The sequence below is a fragment of the Nicotiana tomentosiformis genome, chromosome 3, assembly GCF_000390325.3.
Source record: "Nicotiana tomentosiformis chromosome 3, ASM39032v3, whole genome shotgun sequence".
Taxonomy (NCBI): Eukaryota; Viridiplantae; Streptophyta; class Magnoliopsida; order Solanales; family Solanaceae; genus Nicotiana; species Nicotiana tomentosiformis.
The window spans coordinates 65,635,534-65,655,380 of record NC_090814.1 but is presented as its reverse complement, the minus strand read 5'-3'; positions in this window follow the sequence as shown (position 1 = coordinate 65,655,380).

Here is a 19,847-nt window from a genome sequence, read left to right as displayed (position 1 = left end):
TCGTTAAGGATGTACTTGCTTTTCCTTTTTTTTTTGTCAAGACTGGGTTGGGGTTCAGTGTTCCGCTTGTGATGCCTATGCTTTTCAAGCCTCATGATTGAGAAAGAAATCTTTCAAGCGCAGCTTTAACTGAATCTATTATAGGGTAGGCTCTTTGGAAAAGAACAACTACTTTAAAATATGCATTAATGGCTTTTAGACACCGTCGTATTATGTTTTATTTTGCGGCGATTCCTTCTAACCGCCGTTATTTGACTGTCAATAATCCCAATTTTCTTGTAGTGTAATAACTATCAATTCAAGTATATAATTTAAAAATTACATAGATATTCAAGTCTGTATAAATATAATAGATATTCTTGTAATACTATAATAAGTACTTTAGTTCTATTATAAACATACTGTGTGTATTACATGTGAAACATCTACGTTTAGCATGTTTATTTCCGTGAACATATAATTTGTTGTTTTGTAAAAGAAAAATCTCTCAAAAAAGCATTTGCATGAAATGAGAAACAATGCGCCTTAAATATTTAAGAATAGACCAATCAAACTTCATGGAGAAACGGCTGAAGAATACAAAATAGTACAGTTGATAGTGTGTATGGCTGAAGAATACAAAAAAGATAAAACTAGCCTTATTATTGGAGATGCTAGGGATATGAATTCCATAAAAGAATTACATTCTTGGAGCATAAATTCAGTAATAATTAATATAACATCTAAAACGCGTATGCACACCTTATTTATTTTGTAACGATCCGATCGGTCGATTTGAGAATTTGCATTCAGCTCAGCAATTTGAGATCATGAGTAGCTTCGTCTAGTATATTATGACTTGCATGTAACGTCGGTTTCGGTTTTCGAGTAGTTCGGGATTGATTTAGAATGATGATTCTCACTTGGGAAGCTTGAAGTTGAAAGGGTTGATCAAGTTTGACTTTTGTGTATTTGACCTTGGATCGGAGTTTTTATTGTTCCGGTAGGTCTGAATAGTAATTTTGGATTTGGGAGTATGCCCGGATTTACATTTGAATATTTCTAGAAGGTTTCAACACTATTTGGCAAAAGTCGGCAATTTGAAGGTTTGGAATGTTCATAAGTTTGACTGGAATTTGACTTTGATGATATTGGGTTCGGACATTAGTTTTGGGAGTTGGAATAAGTTCGTTATGTCATTTAGATCTAGAGCGCAAAATTTAAGGTAATTCCGAGCTGATTTGATATGGTTCGGTACGAGTTTTGGAGGTTGAAAGTTCAAAAGTTCAATAAGTTTGATTTGAGATGCGATTCATAGTTTTGAAATTGTTATACGTGATTTGAGGCCTCGAGTAGATTCGTATTATATTTTGAAACTTGTTCGTATGTTTGGACGGGGTCCCGAGGGGCTCGGGCGAGTTTCGGGGTGGTTTCAGATCATTCTGGATAGATTTTGTGTTGCTTATTTGCTGGTGATAGGTAATTCATCGCAATCGCGAGAAGGCGATCGCGTTCACGAAGAGTTAGGGGTGTTGTTCTACGCGTTCGCAATAGGTTCATTCGCGAAGTTTGTTGATGGTCCAGGTGCTTTATGCATCGCATTCGCGATAGTGCTTACGTGTTCGGGGAGGGTGGTCTGATATGTGCATCGCATTTATAAGGATTGGGATGCGAACGCGAAGAGTTATTCGTGGGTTGTGAAGTTGTGCTTTGCGAACACGAGGTTGTTACTGCGTTCGCGAAGGGTATTGCTGGAGGAGTGTTATAAATTACTTTATTTCGAAGGTTTTGGATATTTTATCACATTTTGAGTTATGGAGCTCAGATTTGGGCGATTTTGGAGGAAATTTTCACCTCATAGATTGGGGTAAGTATTTTTGACTCGGTTTTGATTATATTCCATGAATCCATTTTCGATTTTGGCCTTTAATTTGATGAATCTAAAAGAGAAATTGGGGTTTTTGTCAAAACGTTTCTAAACTGTATATTTGAGATTTGAACATCGATTCAGAGTCGAATTTGAGTGAAATTAGTATGATTTGACTCGTATTCGAATGGATTGTCATTTGTGAGTTTTTTCGAATTTTGGGGTGTGGGCCCGGGTTGACTTTTGGGTTGAATTTGAGTATTTAATTAAAGATTTGACCTTTATCATTTGAGTTTGCTCCCTATAGCATTATTCGATAATTTTTGGTTGCTTTTGGCTAGTCTCGAGTCGTTCGGAGGTCGATTTGTGCAGGATGGTGCTTCTGGTATATCGATTTGGCTTGTTTGAGGTAAGTTAATTGTCTAGTTTTGTTGGGTAAATTTTTCCACCTAAATAATATTGTTTGCTACATGCGAGGTGATGGATATACGAGATGAGGAGCGTATATACATTTTTAGGTTTTTTCATGCTATGGAGGGGAAACTTTATGCTTTCTTTGTGTTTTGATGAACTTGGTGATTCTTTGACTTATTATTTATTTAATTTTATGACTAATAAACTTAATTAACCGTGTTAGAAATCATGTTGGAACATACGACATCTTAAAAATGATTTAATGTGTTATTTTCGCACTCTTTACATACTTAATTAGCGTTAGTATCGGGAACACTCATTTATGCCTGTTATGGTCTTGCTACCTGAGTTTCTTTATCCGTAATATGCGTGAGGATTTGGGGCCTTAGGGATATGTTTGGCATGAGGGTTATTTACGTGCGGTTGATATGATGTTGGCACGATGAGTATTTTCGTGCAGTTTGAAATGAGATTGGTTTGTTGGTTATTACCATGTGAAAGGAAAGGAAGTTGGATTTTTGTTATGATTTTTCATTCGTTAAGTAATTACATGCTCTTTTACTTTGGTTTCTATTAATGTTAGTTGTTTTGCAAGATACTTCCGTTTGAGTTCCTTACGCAGTTACTTCTGTGATATCCCTTTGGCATGTTACAGTTATACCTATGTCCTTAACTTCATTGTTATTGATAAACCTATGTTCCTGCTTGAGTTACATATGTTACATGTCTTCTTTGAATTCATGTCTTTACTTGTTATTAGCACATACCTGTGTCACGACCCAAAATTCCACTAGTCGCGATGACACCTAATCCAATCCCTATGATGACCCGATAGGTCATTTTGAGATTTAGCCTCTATTTTTGCATTCCGAGACTTTGATTAGCTCCATTTAGTATTTCTCGATTTGTGTGGGCAGTCCTATCTCATTCCGGAAAGTCTTTATGTGAAAAAACTCAAAGGAAATGTGAATTTTTCTTAAAAATGATTTGAGTCGACTAAGGTCAATATTTTGTATAAACGGAACCGGATCCGTATTTTGGCGATCCTGATGGGTCCGTATCGTGATTTGGGACTTAGTCGTATGCCCTGAATTGAATTCGGAAGTCCCTAACTTGTTTTGACTCATTTTGCCGAAAACTAGCATTTTTGAAAGTTGGAAATTACTATGTTTGACCGTAAGTTGACTTATTAGCTAACAGGTTGGATTTTGATGTTAAAACTAGGAATAGTTCCATATTGCTATTCGAAACATTTCTGCAAAATTCGATTCAATTTGGAATTGATTTGACATGATTCAGACACTTAAATGTGATTTTAGCGTTTTTGAGTTTCACTTTGAAAGTTCATTCATTTTGAGGATTGATTCGTAGATTTAAATGTTATTTTGGTTATTTGATTGCGCGAGCAAGTTCGTATCATATTATTACACTTGTGTGCATGTTTTGTTTGGAGCCCGAGGGGCTCAGGTGAGTTTCAGACGTCTTTCGAATGAGTTTGGTTAGGGTTGGAATAGCTGGTGCACTTCTGGTGCTGGTGCTTTGCTGTAGATCTCGCATTTGCAAACAAGCATTCGCATTTGAGAACATGGGTTGGACTGGGTAGCCTCGCATTTGCGAGGAAAATATTCGTAATTGTGAATGAATAGTGATTGCATTTGCGATGACAGAGTCATATTTGCGACTCAGTGTGTTCTTGGGTTACCTTCGCATTTGCGAAGGATTGGTCCGAATTGCGAAGCTTGGGGGTTCACATTTGCTAACCAAATGTCACATTTGCGACTTCTGTAGCTCTGAGACAGGGTTCGCATTTGCGACACTTGTCTCGCATTTGCGATGTTCGCAATTACAAACAAGACATCGCAATTGCGACATCCACAACTGGGTAAAAGATGGGAAAAATGGGACTTAGCTCTTTTCTCACAATTTCTCAACCCTAAACACCCTAGAGGCGATTTCCAAAAGACTTTTCTTCCCAAATTCATCGGTAAGTGACTTTAATCCATTTCTTTTCAATTACCCAATACATTTCATGAGATTTCAATATCAAATTTAGTATTGCTTGCTTCCATGTTCTCTTTACTTCATAGTATGCCTTGTTACATGCCTTAATTTCTATATGCTTATTTGACTTCCATGCCATAATTTTTACTTGTCATTTAGTTATCCATGTATTAAAGTGTCCATCTTCCATAATTTCATGCTTATTTGCTACTTTTCTCTATTTTCTTTTCTTGCATATCAAAATTATCCTATGTCTTGCTTGTCTTATAGTTATGTACAAGTTGTTGCCTTCTATAATGTAGATTCACGTGTATGAGTTGTTAATTGGTAGTTATCGATGAGTTGGTAAAGAGTTGAGATATTCGAGTTATTTGAGTGTCACGACCAAAAACTCAACCTGTCGTGATGGCGCATATTATGTTACTAGGCAAGCCGACAATTTAGACATTTCCAACACTTTCAAATTTAAAATATATTAAAACATGTTTTAATATGTAAAATTCTCATAAACCTGGATAAAATGACATAACTCAATACAGAAGTCTTCCCAAAACTAGGGTGTCACTGAGTACATGAGCATCTATACAACACAAGTATGAAATAGTGTCTAAGAAAATTGAAACTGAATAAATAAGACCGAGGGATAGGGAAGGAGAATCAAGGTCTGCGGACGTCAGGGCAGCTACCTTGATAATCTACGAATGACTGAACTCCGAGAATCAACAACCACCATGAGCGAAAACACCTTGATTTGCACACAAAATGCAGGGTATAGCGTGAGTACAACCAACTCAATAAGTAGTAAATCTAACCTTTGGACTGAAAGTAGTGACAAGCTCGAGTATTACAACCCACATAACATTAATAGTACAGAAAATTATAGAAATTAGGACAGTGCTATCTCAGAAATTCATAATCTACAAGTAACGGTATAAGAATTTAGACATGCTTTCAGGTTTAGCAATAAAACTCAACACAGTCCAGGGCTGATCCAGCCCAAATGCAAATAAATCCAGGGCAGATCTAGCCCAAATGTAAATAAATCCAGGGTAGATCCAGCCCAAATGTAAATCAATAACAACCGCACCCAATGTGGATGTGCAGACTTCGGAGGGGCAGATCCATCCCAAGCGCTATAATAAGCCAAATCTTGGCATGAATCAATAAAGCATGTTGCGGCGTGCAGCCCGATCCCATGAATATCACTCATAATAGACCCTCAACCTCACTGAGTCATTAATCTCTCCAGTCTCTCGGGCTCACAAGAATCATGATAATCAGCCCAAACAATGATAATATAATGTATCAATAAAGGACAATAGAGACTGAGATATAATATGGAAATAATAGCTGTGTCTGAGTACAAAATGGCGAACTAAGCAAATAATTCAACATGTAACACGACCTTTGTGGCTCCCAACAGTGCCAACATATAGCCTAAGCATGATTTCTAACATGATTGGCAGCTCAATTTCTCTAACACATGGTGAAAATATGGATAATGATAGATTAATCAACTATACAGTTCCATGGAATTGACCAAGTCACAATTCTTATGGTGCATGCCCGCACACCCGTCACCTAGCATGTGCATCACCTCAACACCAATCACATAACACGTAATTCGGAGTTCCATACCCTCAGAACTAAGTTTAAAAATGTTACTTACCTCGCACTGTGCAAACTCTACTCCAACAAACCTTTGCCTCGCAAAACGGCCTCTGAATGCCTCGAATCTAACCACAAACAATTCGATACGATCAACTCAAGCTATAGGAATCAATTCCATATAAAAATGCTAAGTTATTAATCAAAAGTCAAAAAGTCAACTCAAAAGACACCCCCGGGCCCATGTCTCGGAATCAAACGAAAGTTACAAAATCTAAATACCCATTAACCACGAGTCCAACCATACCAAAATGACTCAAATCCGATACCAAAATCTCGCTCAAATTCCCAAAATTCGGCCTATGGACTTTCCTCCATATTCCCCAATTTTTCAACCCAAATAACTAATTAAATGATAAAATCAAAGATATAATCATGGAATTTAACCAAAACTAAGTAAGAATCAGTTACCTCAATCACTCCCTTGAAAATCTCTCCATGAATCGCTTTCAACCGAACTCCTAAAATCAAATTTGTGAAATAAACTCAAACCCTCATTTTTGAAATATTTAATTTTGCCGAGATATCCTTAATCACGATTGTGGAAATTGCCTCGCGATCGTGAAACACAACTCAACTGCCCAGAAATTTAACCCTACACGAATGCGAATAACTGATTCCTCAACTTATGCGGCCGTGTCCCTCTCCATGCGATCTCGAAGAACAAACGTGTGACCTCAGCTGTTGCCTCCTATACTCTACGTGAACGTGACCTTAGCCACGCATTCGCAATTTACTGCATCCCACAACTACGCGATCGCAGTCCCCATCTCGCGAATGCGTAAAATAAATACCTCCACTGCCTAATTAAGCCTACGGGACTACGGACCTATCCACGCAATCGCGTATAAGGAAACCAGATCAGTACACCAGAAAATTTCAGCAAATCTCCAAGTCTAAAATTTGACCTGTTAACCATCCGAAGTCCACCAGATTCCCCAGGACCTCAACCAAAAACACAAACAAGTCCTAAAACATGATACGAACTTAGTAGAGACTTCAAATCACATCAAATATGAATGATTCAGACAAGATCCATGTCCAGGGAAGATCCATCCCTCAATATAAATGCTTCGGGCAAGAGCCATGCCTAAGGAAGATCCATCCCTCAATATAAATCAACCGCGCTCACTGTGGGGGCTGCAGACTCCGGAGGGGCTCCTTCAGCCCAAGCGCTATAATAGCCAGATCCAGGCATAAATAAATAAACATGTTGTGGCGTTCATCCCGATCCTATAAATATCACTCAAAATTTCCAGTCTCTCGGGCTCTCAATGACATGGAAATCAACCCGACATGATGATATGATGTATCAATAAATGACAACAGAGACTGAGATATGATATGCAAGTGATAGATGTGACTGAGTTAAGAACACTTACCCCGTTGTTTTCCTTGAAACACTCCCAAAAATCACCTCTTCCCGAGCTTCAATCCGTCAAAAATGGAAAATGGGACGAAGTCCCATTTTCAGAACTCAAACTCACAACCCAGGCTTTTACTCTACGCGATCGCGAAGTACAGTTTGTCCCTAACCAAATTTAACTTATGGCGATCGCAGACATGACCATGCGATCGCGATGCACAACTTCACAGACCTATGCGATCGCAAACTCATCCACGCGATCGCGAAGCACAAACGCGTGACCTCCACTTCTGCTCCATTTCCTCTACGCGAATGCGGTCATAAGGGCGCAAACGCGATGCCCAGACCTTACAAAGGTTCGCGAACGTGAAGCCACTAGAGCGAACACGATGAAGGAATAAGCTCAGCTCTTCTGATACACTATACGATCGCGTCCCAATCTTCGTGATCGCGAAACACCACCAAACAGCAGCTACGAGTAGTGCCAAAATGAAGGAACATAATCCGAATACCATCTGAAACACGCCCGAGCCCCTCGGGACCCTATCCTAACATCCCGACAAGTCCCATATCATAACACGGACTTACTTGAAGCCTCAAATCACGCATAATAATATCAAAACGATGAATCGCACCTCGAATCAAACTTAATGAACTTTGAACTTTTTAACTTTCACGACTCGTGCCGAAACATATCAAATCACGTCCGATTGACCTCCAATTTTGCACACATGTCATAAATGCCATAACTAAGCTATTCCAATTTTCAGAATCGGATTCCGACCTCGATATCAAAAAGTCAACTCCCCGTCAAACTTCCCAAAAAATTCAACTTTCGACATTTCCAGCCTAATTCCACTACGGACCTCCAAATAATTTTCCGGACACGCTCATAAGTCCAAAATCACCATATGGAGCTATTGGAATCATCAGAATTAAATTTTGAGGTCGTTTACACATAAGTCAATATCCAGTTAACTTTTCCAACTTAAGTTTTCAATTATGAGACTAAGTGTCTTTTTTCACTCCGAAATCCTTCCGGACCCGAACCAACTAACTCGATAAGTCATAAATCAATTGTAATACATAAATTGAGCAGTAAATTGGGGAACATGGCTGTAATACTTAAAACGACCGATCGGGTCGTTACATTTTCCCCCACTTAAACATACGTTCGTCCTCGAACGTGCCAAGAGTTGTTTCCAAGCCATCAAATCACTAATCCATCTTATCACGCGTGTACCCGGGGGTGATCATCTCATCACCCTATTCTATATAGGCCTGACCACACAACATAACAAGAAAAATCATTAATTTAACCTTAGCCCAAAAACCTTGGAGCCAAATTTCTAGCATCCAGAATTCTTTTCAAGACCCGAATCTTGCATCTACACACTGTATTAGCCTGAACAAGCCGTATCCAGCCATAACCATAATCCCAGATATAATCACATAACATACTACATAACTCGCATACTCGTAGCACCATTTCTGATCATAATAACTACTCAAAACCAACCAAGTACTAGTATAAAACCCCGCATTCAACAGAACCTCATTCCAAAACCTTCGTATACTGCCAAAGATGAAAGAAACAATCAAAAACTCATAACCACTCATCAGATCAACTAGCCATGGAGCTCTCTCACCCCAACCAGAACCACAATCCTCTCCTAAGACGACTTTCAATATTATCCTCCCGAATATATCATAATCTAGCCTGATAGTACCAATTCTAGGTCCAATGACCTTATTTTATTAAACACAACTATCCCACAGACACGCCACATCAATATAATTCCAGCCACCACTGCGCAATCCGTGTACCCAAATATGGGAGATGTCTCAAGAAAGTGAACCATATTGCAAGTTTAACAAGCACCACCACAACCACAATGTTATAACTAACTCCTCACATTTCGTGAAGAGGACAACCGTAGGTGCATGCGCATAATTGTAGAGGAAGGAAATTAACACAACAACAATAACAGCAACAACAACAATAACAATAACCCAGTATAATCCCACTAGTGGGGTCTGGGAGGGTAGTTTGTATGTAGACCTTACCTCTATCCCGGGGTAGAGAGGCTATTTTCGATAGACCCTCGGCTCCCTCCCTCCAAGAACTCTCCACCTTGCTCTTGGGGTGACTCGAACTCACAATCTCTTGGTTGGAAGTGGAGGGTGCTTACCACTAGAGCAACCCACTCTTGTCAGGAAGGAAATTAATAGATCAGATAAATTATTATAGAAATAGAATTCCCACACACGGCACAGACAATTCAAGTGCCAATAATATGAATCGCCCGGCATGGTCACAGGCCTCCAGTCCCAGCATATCATAGAGGAGCAATTAAACAAGTACACTTGTATATGATAATGAAATAAGATTCTCATGCTCCTGGACTGGTATAAATAGCACGCCATAGTATAAACATGTGCAAAGTCTGCTATTACACTTTAAATCAGCAAAGGTACGAAAGTAGTCAATCTTCTTTGTAACCTCAAGTATAGCCCAGATAGTTCTCAACAAAGGTACGAATACGGGAAACGTTATAAATTTACGCTTAACAGTCAATCTAGGCATAGTATAGCCTAAGAATTCTTCCGAGTATGAATACTTGCCCCGATGCCCGCACATTAGTTCAAACCTCACATATATGCACACTTATAGCGCGTAGCTATCACAAATAATTAACGCAACTAGTGCCTCCACTGAGTTAAAATAAAATACTCACCTCAAACAGGCCGCAACCCGAAACAATATACTTCTGAGAACTCCCAGTCTCTAGATTCATCAAACACATGAATCACCGTAACTGATCCCAACTCTAGCACTAGAATGACTAACTCATCTTCCATTCACGATCTTCCTATAAGGAATACTTCTATAATTCTTCCGTGCCACATAACAATAATTTGAATATCAGCAGTCTATCAACCAGGTGAGCACTGCAATACCAATGAACATCTGTAAGTCAAAACACAATGCGCCTTTTGAAATGCGCACCCTTCTCAGGGATTACCAATCAGTTATAACATTAATCTAAATATCTGAAGCTGACCATTATGTCCAGAATACTGACACCTTGTACATGTAAATCTTAATCCGGCACAACATATCGCATCTATCATGTGAAAGGCACGAGAATCTCATTATAAACTCTGAGTCACCAGGAAATTACATACCCTATTAGTTAGAAACCTCTCTCTTGCTTCTATCCAAGACAAAATCACAATACACAACATGTTCCCCACACCGGTAAAAAATATCCGGTTCAAACCATGGTAGAAACCATCATTAATACTTTGAAATCCATTTTCACATAACCAAGATATCAGAACTGAATTCCTCTAACTCGACCAAGCCACACAGATTGCTAAATCCGAGAGTATTGCCACAAAACACCCGTAAAGCCTCACCTCATCATAAGAACCAAAAGAACTGAGAATACCATTACCATATTGATCCAGCATGTTACCCATTTTTCCTATTTTCTCTGATTTGCTTCTAGATTATCCTCAAGTTGCCGTTTCTCCTTGTCAGAACACTACTACCTTACCCAAATCTCACTACAAGACATCCTAACATAAAACTACACCGCAAAAAGGCCCATAAGCCATTGTATTCTTCTTAAGCACCTCTATAAATAGCACAACTGTAACACTCACTCTGAAAATACCTTATGCGAATTTAAAATTGTTCCTCTTTCCTTTCTTATACTGAAATGTAGAATCCATAGTCAAACAGAATTACCGCACGTCCCGATACCATCAAATGTAAGTAACTGATTCTAGTGATATACAAATTCAAAATTTTTTCAATTTTCACATATACATTTTGAATCTATTAGAACCCTCTCGAGAGTCATCCACTCTGCTCAAATATAATTTACTCCACCCAAACGGGCCGAAAGACATGTGCTCCTTTAGCACAGTCAACACTCAAAGAAGTAACTCTACCTTAACATGACCAATCAAATTCATACTTCGTGCGCACTACATCCTTCAAAATAACAACTTAAGCATTCCATAATTTTCATATTTTCATAAAGTTCAATGTAACCTGTATCCAAGAATTTACTTACCCGAGTCATCCTCTATCTCCATCTTTGTAAGTCATAACTAACCCGCAAGTATGTCTCCGACCAAAATTAAAATTTAACACATAACCATGAAATTAAATTGTCAATAGCAGGCTCCTCCACTTAGCCTTAAGCTGCAATTATATAAAATTAGAACCCGCAAGGATTTCTCCTTCTCAATTACCAAGATATCGCACCGTTAACCCGCCAGACTTCTCAAAGTCTTTTGTTAAGCTTTTCATGAACATTCTGAATTGCCAGCCACAGTCACACACTCGACCTCTTACCCGGTAGCAAGTAATATTCCTCGCATAAGCTTCATCAACATCACGCAACCGCTAACTGCTCACAAGAGATAACCCACCTGTGGAATTCCTTACCGACATCTTCCAATGACGCTGCACTGGGTGCAACAACCATGTAATCAGTAAATTCTCCCGAGCTCATGCTTGCCCACCATTTGTATAAGTTTTCACTTTCCCTATTGAAATTAACTAAAAGTTCAACAATACCTTCCGAACTCAAGTCATATTGCGCTTGAAACGATAATCAGATCTTCACATCCCTCTTTATTTCAAACAAACTCCTTTCTGCCTTATTCAATCTTTCTTCATACAGTAACCATCACTCCAAATAAAGTCCATAGGCCAAATCACATTCTATCACGATTCCAAACCGTTCTACACTTTCTCAAGGCACGCGACTACCCTACCACAGAATCTATATGCTAATCTACCACTGTTACTTCGGTTAAACTATCTCCTTTAAGAAACTTCTTAACCTCTACTTCTCCTACTTGACCTGCTATACTTCAACCACTGCAAAACACTTCCCGTCATGTCTTCCCTCATAATTTGGTGCCCAACTATTGCATCAAATCAAAATGCATCTCTGTAGCACATGAACCAATAAATTGTTACCGACTCTAAGCCTCTTCGAAGATCATCTTTCTCGAGCCATCAACATTAGAAATACCCATTCGATTCTGAACCGTTGCACACAACTATCTCTGGCAATCGCCCCTCATGCGCCATTTCATAACACCCTGCCCCGAAGGTGAAATCCAAGAAGACCGTAACACCGGCGGACCATAATGCGTTCAAACAAGGACGTCGACACATCATCACAATGAAAATTCGATCATGCTCCCAAATACCAAGTCTCATTGCTTTAACAACCAAACTTGGACATCTATAGTCCGATTGCCTTTCCTCCGCTAGAATTAATTACTGAACCCCTAAATCATGCACTGAGAAATCCTTTCTTCGAGCCACTCACTGCCTCAACACATAAAGAGTACCTTACCATTACACCAATATTGTGTGATAACAATGCATAGCCATCGTAGAAACCCGTGCACAGTCTCGAAATCATAACAAAAATTCAGATACTGAGCTGGAATAAAAGAACATTCAAATTGTCTTAACACATCCAGCCGTTACATCATACTCATCACAAAGCCATTCCACCGCTCATCGAACCACAAATTCCACTCGTAGTTATAGGACATATGAGTCCAAATGTACAAGTTCACATAACTGAAGCTACCGAGCTTAAGTTGCGGTCTAACTCTAGCCTCAAGTCCTCCAGACTGACCCATCACCAAAACACAGAATACATATCACGAATCTCATTCATGGAATCACAAGCCGGTGATGCACAACTAATACCGAGAGCTCACATGCGCACACGAATGCGTGGAAGGAATTCAAAGAGTTATGTTTCAAGCTAAATTAATTCCGCACGATAGGATACAAAAAGGGAAATTTTCCTAGGGTTCGGCAACCTCTCGAAGATAAGTAAAGACGTCTCCGTACCGATCCGCAATACTCTACTAAACCTTCTCATGACTCGTGAGACCTATGTCACCTAAATCTCTAATACCAACTTGTCACGACCCAAAATTGCACCCGTCGTGATGACGCCTATCTCAATACTAGGCAAGCCGACAATCTCAATAAACCACCATATCTTTTAAGTTTGAAAACATAATATCTAAATCTAGAGGAAGAAAAACTCACAAATACATATATAAACACTCCCAAAACCCGGTGTCACTGAGTACATGAGCATCTAATATGAATACAAGTCTGGAAAATATGGTCCATAATAGTCTGAGACCAAATGCAGTAAATAAGGAGATAGGGAAGGAGAGGCAAGGTCTGCGAGACACGACAACTACCTCTGAGTCTATGGAAAATCAACTGTGCGAAAGAAATCAACACCCGCTATGGCCGGGAACACCTGAATCTGCACACGAAGTGCAAGGTGTAGTATGAGTACAACCAACTCAGTAAGTAACAATAATAAATAAAGAACTGAAGATAGTGACGAGCTACACAGTTATAGTTCACTTTCAGTAATCCCAGCAAAGAATAGACATGCTTTCAAATCTAGAAATTTAAATCAAATCAATTTTATACAGTTCAAGTTCATGTAATCCGGATATAAAATCTTTTAGAGAATTTCACAACAATGACAGATAACAACTAAGAGCAACAATAAATGAAAAACAAGTATAGCCTCTCAGGGCAACATATATTCCCCTTGTCACAGTAAGTCAACCACTCGGCTCTCAGCCCTCAACACTCACACTCAATGGGTGCTCACGCTCACTAGGGGTGTACAAACTCCGGAGGGGCTCCTACAACCCAAGCGCTATAATCTGCACGGACAACTCACGTTCTGCACGGACTAACATGCTATAATATCCTACACGGACAACTCACGTGTTGCACGGACAAGTCACGTGCTATAATATCCATACCTCACCGACAGGCCCTCGGCCTTACTCATTTATCAACCTCTCTATTCTCTCGGCTCTTGGAAATCACAAAGATCAGCCCAAACAAAGATAACATAGTGTATCAACAAAGTCAAGAAAGACTGAGGTATGATACGTAAGTAAAATCATGACTTAGTGCAAGACATCAATTAGCAAATAATTCTTATTTCGCTAAGCTTTTGCCTCATGAATTGGCCTCCAAACGCCTCAAATCTAGCCACAAATGATTCGATTTGCCTCGTGAATTGGCCTCCAAACACCTCGAATCTAGCCACAAATGATTTGATTCAGTCAATAAAATTTATTGGAATTAATTCCATAAGAAAATGCTAATTTTCCATAAAAATCTAAAATTTAGCTAAAACATCGCATGTGGGGCCTACATCTCGGAATCCGATGAAACTCATAAAATCTGACCACCCATCCAATTACAAGTTCAACCATATAAATTTTACTCAAATCCGACATCAACTAGACCCTCAAATCTTCAAATTAACCAAGAGGGTTTTCACAATTCTTTCAACTTAATTCACCAATTAAATATTCAAAACAACCATGGATTCGAGTAATTTGACCAATATTAAGTTAAGAACACTTACCCCGTTATTTTCCTTGAAAAACTCCCAAAAATCTCCTCTTCCTGAGCTCCAATCCGTCAAAAATAGAAAATGGGACGAAGTCCCATTTTTAGAACTTAAACTCACTGCCCAAGCTTTTACTCTACGCGATTGCGAACAATCTCATGCGATCGCGAAGTACAGTTTGCCCCTGACCAGATTTAACCTTACGCGATTGCGGACCTGACCAGGCGATTGCGATGCACAACTTCACAGACCTACGCGATCATAGACTCGTCCACGCGATCGCGAAGCACAAATGCATGACCTCCACTTCTTCTTCATTTCCTCTACGTGAACACAGTCATAAGGGCGCGAACGCGATACCCAGACCTTACAAAGGTTCGCGAACGCGATGCCACTGGAGCTAACACGATGAAGGAAAAAGGCCGGCTCTTCTGGTACACTACGCGATCGCATCCCAATCTTCGCGATCTCAAAGAAGGTTTGAAACACCAGCAAACAACAACTATCAACAGTGCCAAAATGAAGAAAAATAATTTGAATACCATCCGAAACACGCTCAAGCCCCTCGGGACCCCGTCCGAACATCCCGACAAGTCCCGTATCATAACACGGACTTACTCGAGGCCTCAAATCATGCATAACAATATCGAAATGATGAATCGCACCTCGAATCGAACTTAATGAACTTTGAACTTTGAACTTTTTAACTTTTACGACTCGTGCCGAAACATATCAAATCACATCCGATTGACCTCAAATTTTGCACACAAGTCACAAATGACTTAACGAAGCTATTCCAATTTTCAAAATTGGATTCCGACCTCGATATAAAAAAGGCAACTCCTCGGTCAAACTTCCCAAAAATTCAACTTTCGGCATTTCAAGCCTAATTCCACTACGGACCTCCAAATAATTTTTCGGACACGCTCCTAAGTCCAAAATCATCATACGAAGCTATTGAAATCATCAGAATTAAATTCCTAGGTCGTTTACACATAAGTCAATATCTAGTCAACTCTTCCAACTTAAGTTTTTAATTATGAGACTAAGTGTCTCATTTCACTCTGAAATCCTTCCGGACCCGAACCAACTAACCCGATAAGTCATAAATCAATTGTAAGGAATAAATTGAGCAGTAAATTGGGGAGCAGGGCTGTAATACTCAAAATGACCGGTCGGGTCATTACAATTACGTGTTTATCAAACTACTTGATCCCCTTTATAGATTGAGTACCTTTATGAATTACTAAAAAACTTGGTTCTTTACTTTACTCTTTATGCATAAAGTAAAATAAGCAGTAAAGTAAACACAATAATTTTTACGTGAAAAATCACCCGGCTCAAAAGGTGCAAAAACCACGACCTACCACGTAGGAGTTTTAAATTCAACTTCACTAGAACAATGAGCCAAATGTATCGATTATAAATCTGTAACTTAATACTCTCCAGTTCTCCTACTTCAACTATTTAATTTACAAGTTACTCTAACTTGTAAAAGCAAACACTCACTCCAACTCACTGATTGTATATGACACTTTGATTATAACTTGATTTTCTAAAACACATTTACTAGACTAACTCAAGAAGAAAATAACACTGGTACTCAACTTGAGTGTGAAAATATAGTTCTTCAGTTGATGTGTAAAAGGATAATCTTAGCAGTCCAAAAAAATAGTATTTAAATTCCTTGGACTACGAGATCTTTTAGGAGTCCTATGCATAGTCAGCTTCTCGTTTGATAGGACTCCTACTGCTCCAAGGACTCCACAAGTCTTGGGACTCTTGTCTCTCACTTATGCATGCGTATGTTCTTGGGCAACAACCCTTATCATATTTAGTGGTCTTCTTCCAACAAACTCGGAACTGGGTAACTTTGAGATAAAGTTATTGTCTTGCAAAGATGTCCAATCATCAACCTTGAGGAGCTTGTTCTTAACCCTGAGGAGCTGATTCTTAGAGCAGTTAAGCAGCTACGTTAAGCACCTGGTTCTTAGAACATTTCATCTGAACAAACTTTGTTAATCATCAAAATCTCAATACTCAACAAATTTCCTCTTTTTGATGATGACAAACTTTGTGCATATTAGAACCAAGCTTATATCATCATATCACCATACTACGACTAGAATAGGTATAATATCCGTACAACAAGCACAACACACAGACATGCATATCAACACCAACACTTCTAACTCTATTTTCCCCCTTTTAGGATCATCAAAAAAATAACAAAAGGATGTTAGACATACTAAGCACATTAATGAAAGATTCATAGAAATTTAGGCTACATCACAAGCTCAAGAATTATCAAAGCAAACAAAGTAAGCTGATGATATAATAATGTGTGAAGCATTAAAACATTATAAGAGAAGTTATTTAGCAGTGCCAAAATAAGCTCAGGGCCTTGACTCAAAACATTAGAGCAAAATAAACTAAACATCCTGCAACATACTCCGATTAGAATAGAAGAAACAAGAACTAACTTGTCACGACCCAAAATCCCACCAAAGGCATCGTGATGGCACTTAGTCTCTAAGACTAGGTAAGCCGCTTACAATTATATTTCGAGCCATTTTTTTTTTATAGATAATCAAAACCAACAACGGACATATTCAAATATAACAACCTCCCAAGAGTGGTAATACTGAGTCACGAACTCTAACTGAATACATGCAATGATCTCAAGGATCGAATATACAATATTGTTCAAATAAGAGTTGGCAGTACAATAAAATGGAAAGACTCCAAGGGACTGCGACGACCAAGTAGCTCTACCTTGAATCCTTGTGATCAACACACTAACTCTGCCCGAGTCCGATAGCTCCAATACCTGGCTCTGCATAAAAATATGCAGAAGTGTAGTATGATTACACCACAGTCGGTACCCAATAAGTATCAAGACTAACCTCGGTGGAGTAGTGACGAGATACAGTCAAGACACTCACTAGTCAAATAACCTGTGCAATATAGCAGTACACAATAGTACTGAAAAATAACTAGCAGTGGTAGAAACAAAAATCAACCAGTGATATAAACAGCAAGGCAACAAAAACACTATAATTATTGCTCAAACTAATAAGGAATACAAGTACAACCAATTAATCAAATCCTTCAAATAAATACCTTCTGAATATACTTCTTTCAAATAAATATCTTTTGAATATAAAATTCTTTCCAATAAGTATCTTTCGAATATACTTCTTTCAAATAAATATCTTTCGAATATAAATTATTTCAAATAAAAGTCACTATGTGACACCTCATTTCATAATTATAAAACACGGGTCTCAACCCAATTTCATATTTTCGTAACACGGGTCTCAGCCCACTTTCATATTTCTACGACACCTCGTGCCCATTTCTATCAAAACCGCACGGACAACTCACGTGCCAATAATAAAAATCATCATATTTTCCTCGGCACCTCGTGCCCACATTATATATCTGTTGCGGTGTGCAACTCAATCCCATATAACATTAATCATACTTGTTGCAGCGTGCAACCCGATCCCATATAACATAATTCGCTCGACACTAGCCACATGCTCACAATTTCAATATAGATCAAACTATTATCAAGTTTACCGAAACAACAATACAAGTTGCATAAGATATAAAAATAAACACAAGGAAAATCACAACATCACATGAAAATTATCAAAGCAATAACCCCACATCATCACATAAAAATTACCAACACAATAACCCCACATCATCACATATTATCCCTGATAATAGCCATACTTATCTCTCCTATAGCCACCCTTATCACTCGTATAATAGCCTACATTATCCCTTCGCCCTGACAATTTCAATTGCTACCCTTATCGCTCCTATAATAGCCTCCCAGATAGTATCCGAACACACATAACAACAGTGAAATGCCACCTTATGCCTGCATAATGTCAACAATGGAATGCCACCCTTATACGCCGCATAACAGTAACCCAAATCACATAACAATTTACACAGAATATTATCACATCGGCCCAGAATCATCAACTAGTATTTACAAATTACTCGTAGGCCACAACCATTCCAAAGGTACAACAAAGTCAATTAATTCCACAACAGATAGTCCACAACTCAACACAATGTATATAAAATCTCAAAAACAACCACAAGGATGGGAAAATAACTCATCATAGGAAAACGCCTTCTTTAATCCAAATTTTAGATAAATATATAAACGCCTCAATTTAAACTTATTTAATTAATTATTTACAGATGAAAAATCCATAATGTGATTATTTACAAGAAATATCAAATCAACAAACATACAGAATTCACATAAAAATCCAAGTGGCAATCACACCAAATTATCATATAAAATATAAACTCGACAAACAAGGAATGAGGCATGACAAATCAAGGATTTACTAAGTTCCAACAATTTTTCAATTTAATACATAAGGGCGTCAACGAATTTCAACCGATATAATTTGCACATATAAACCAAGCACGTACTCGTCACCTCGCGTACATAGTTTTCAATTATACAAATTTCACGTAAGACTCAATTCCTAAGGGGTAATTCCCCCACTCAAGGTTAGACAAGATACTTACCTCAAGCAACTAAATCCACTAGTAAGCCTTTTTCCGTGATTATCTAACTCCGAATGACTCGAATCCAGATGAATATTTCCTTGAAAATCCCTCGGCAAAAATCGCTACAAACCGAGCTTTCTTGATTCAGCTCTTTAGTGATATTAAAACCTCCAACTACTTTTACAACTTCGATCTACATCAACATAATTCGATTGGGCCAATATTAGTAAAATTTTCAGGTTTTAGGCCATTTAGGCATTTTATCAAACATTTAGAGTGCATAAATCTTTACATCTTTTAACCATGGAATTAGTTCATCCAACTACCACCATTTACCAATAATTTATAACTTCAAATCATCACATGAGTGGCCATTCATCTACACCCAACCCACAAAATTACATCAATCAATCACCTTTCAATCTCTACCATGGTTATGTATTTAAATTAGGAATTTATGGCTTCCTATCACCATACCATGAGTTCAAATAACTAATTCATACTCATATTCCCATAATAAATCCTCACATGTAAGTCTAAGGGTGTAGGA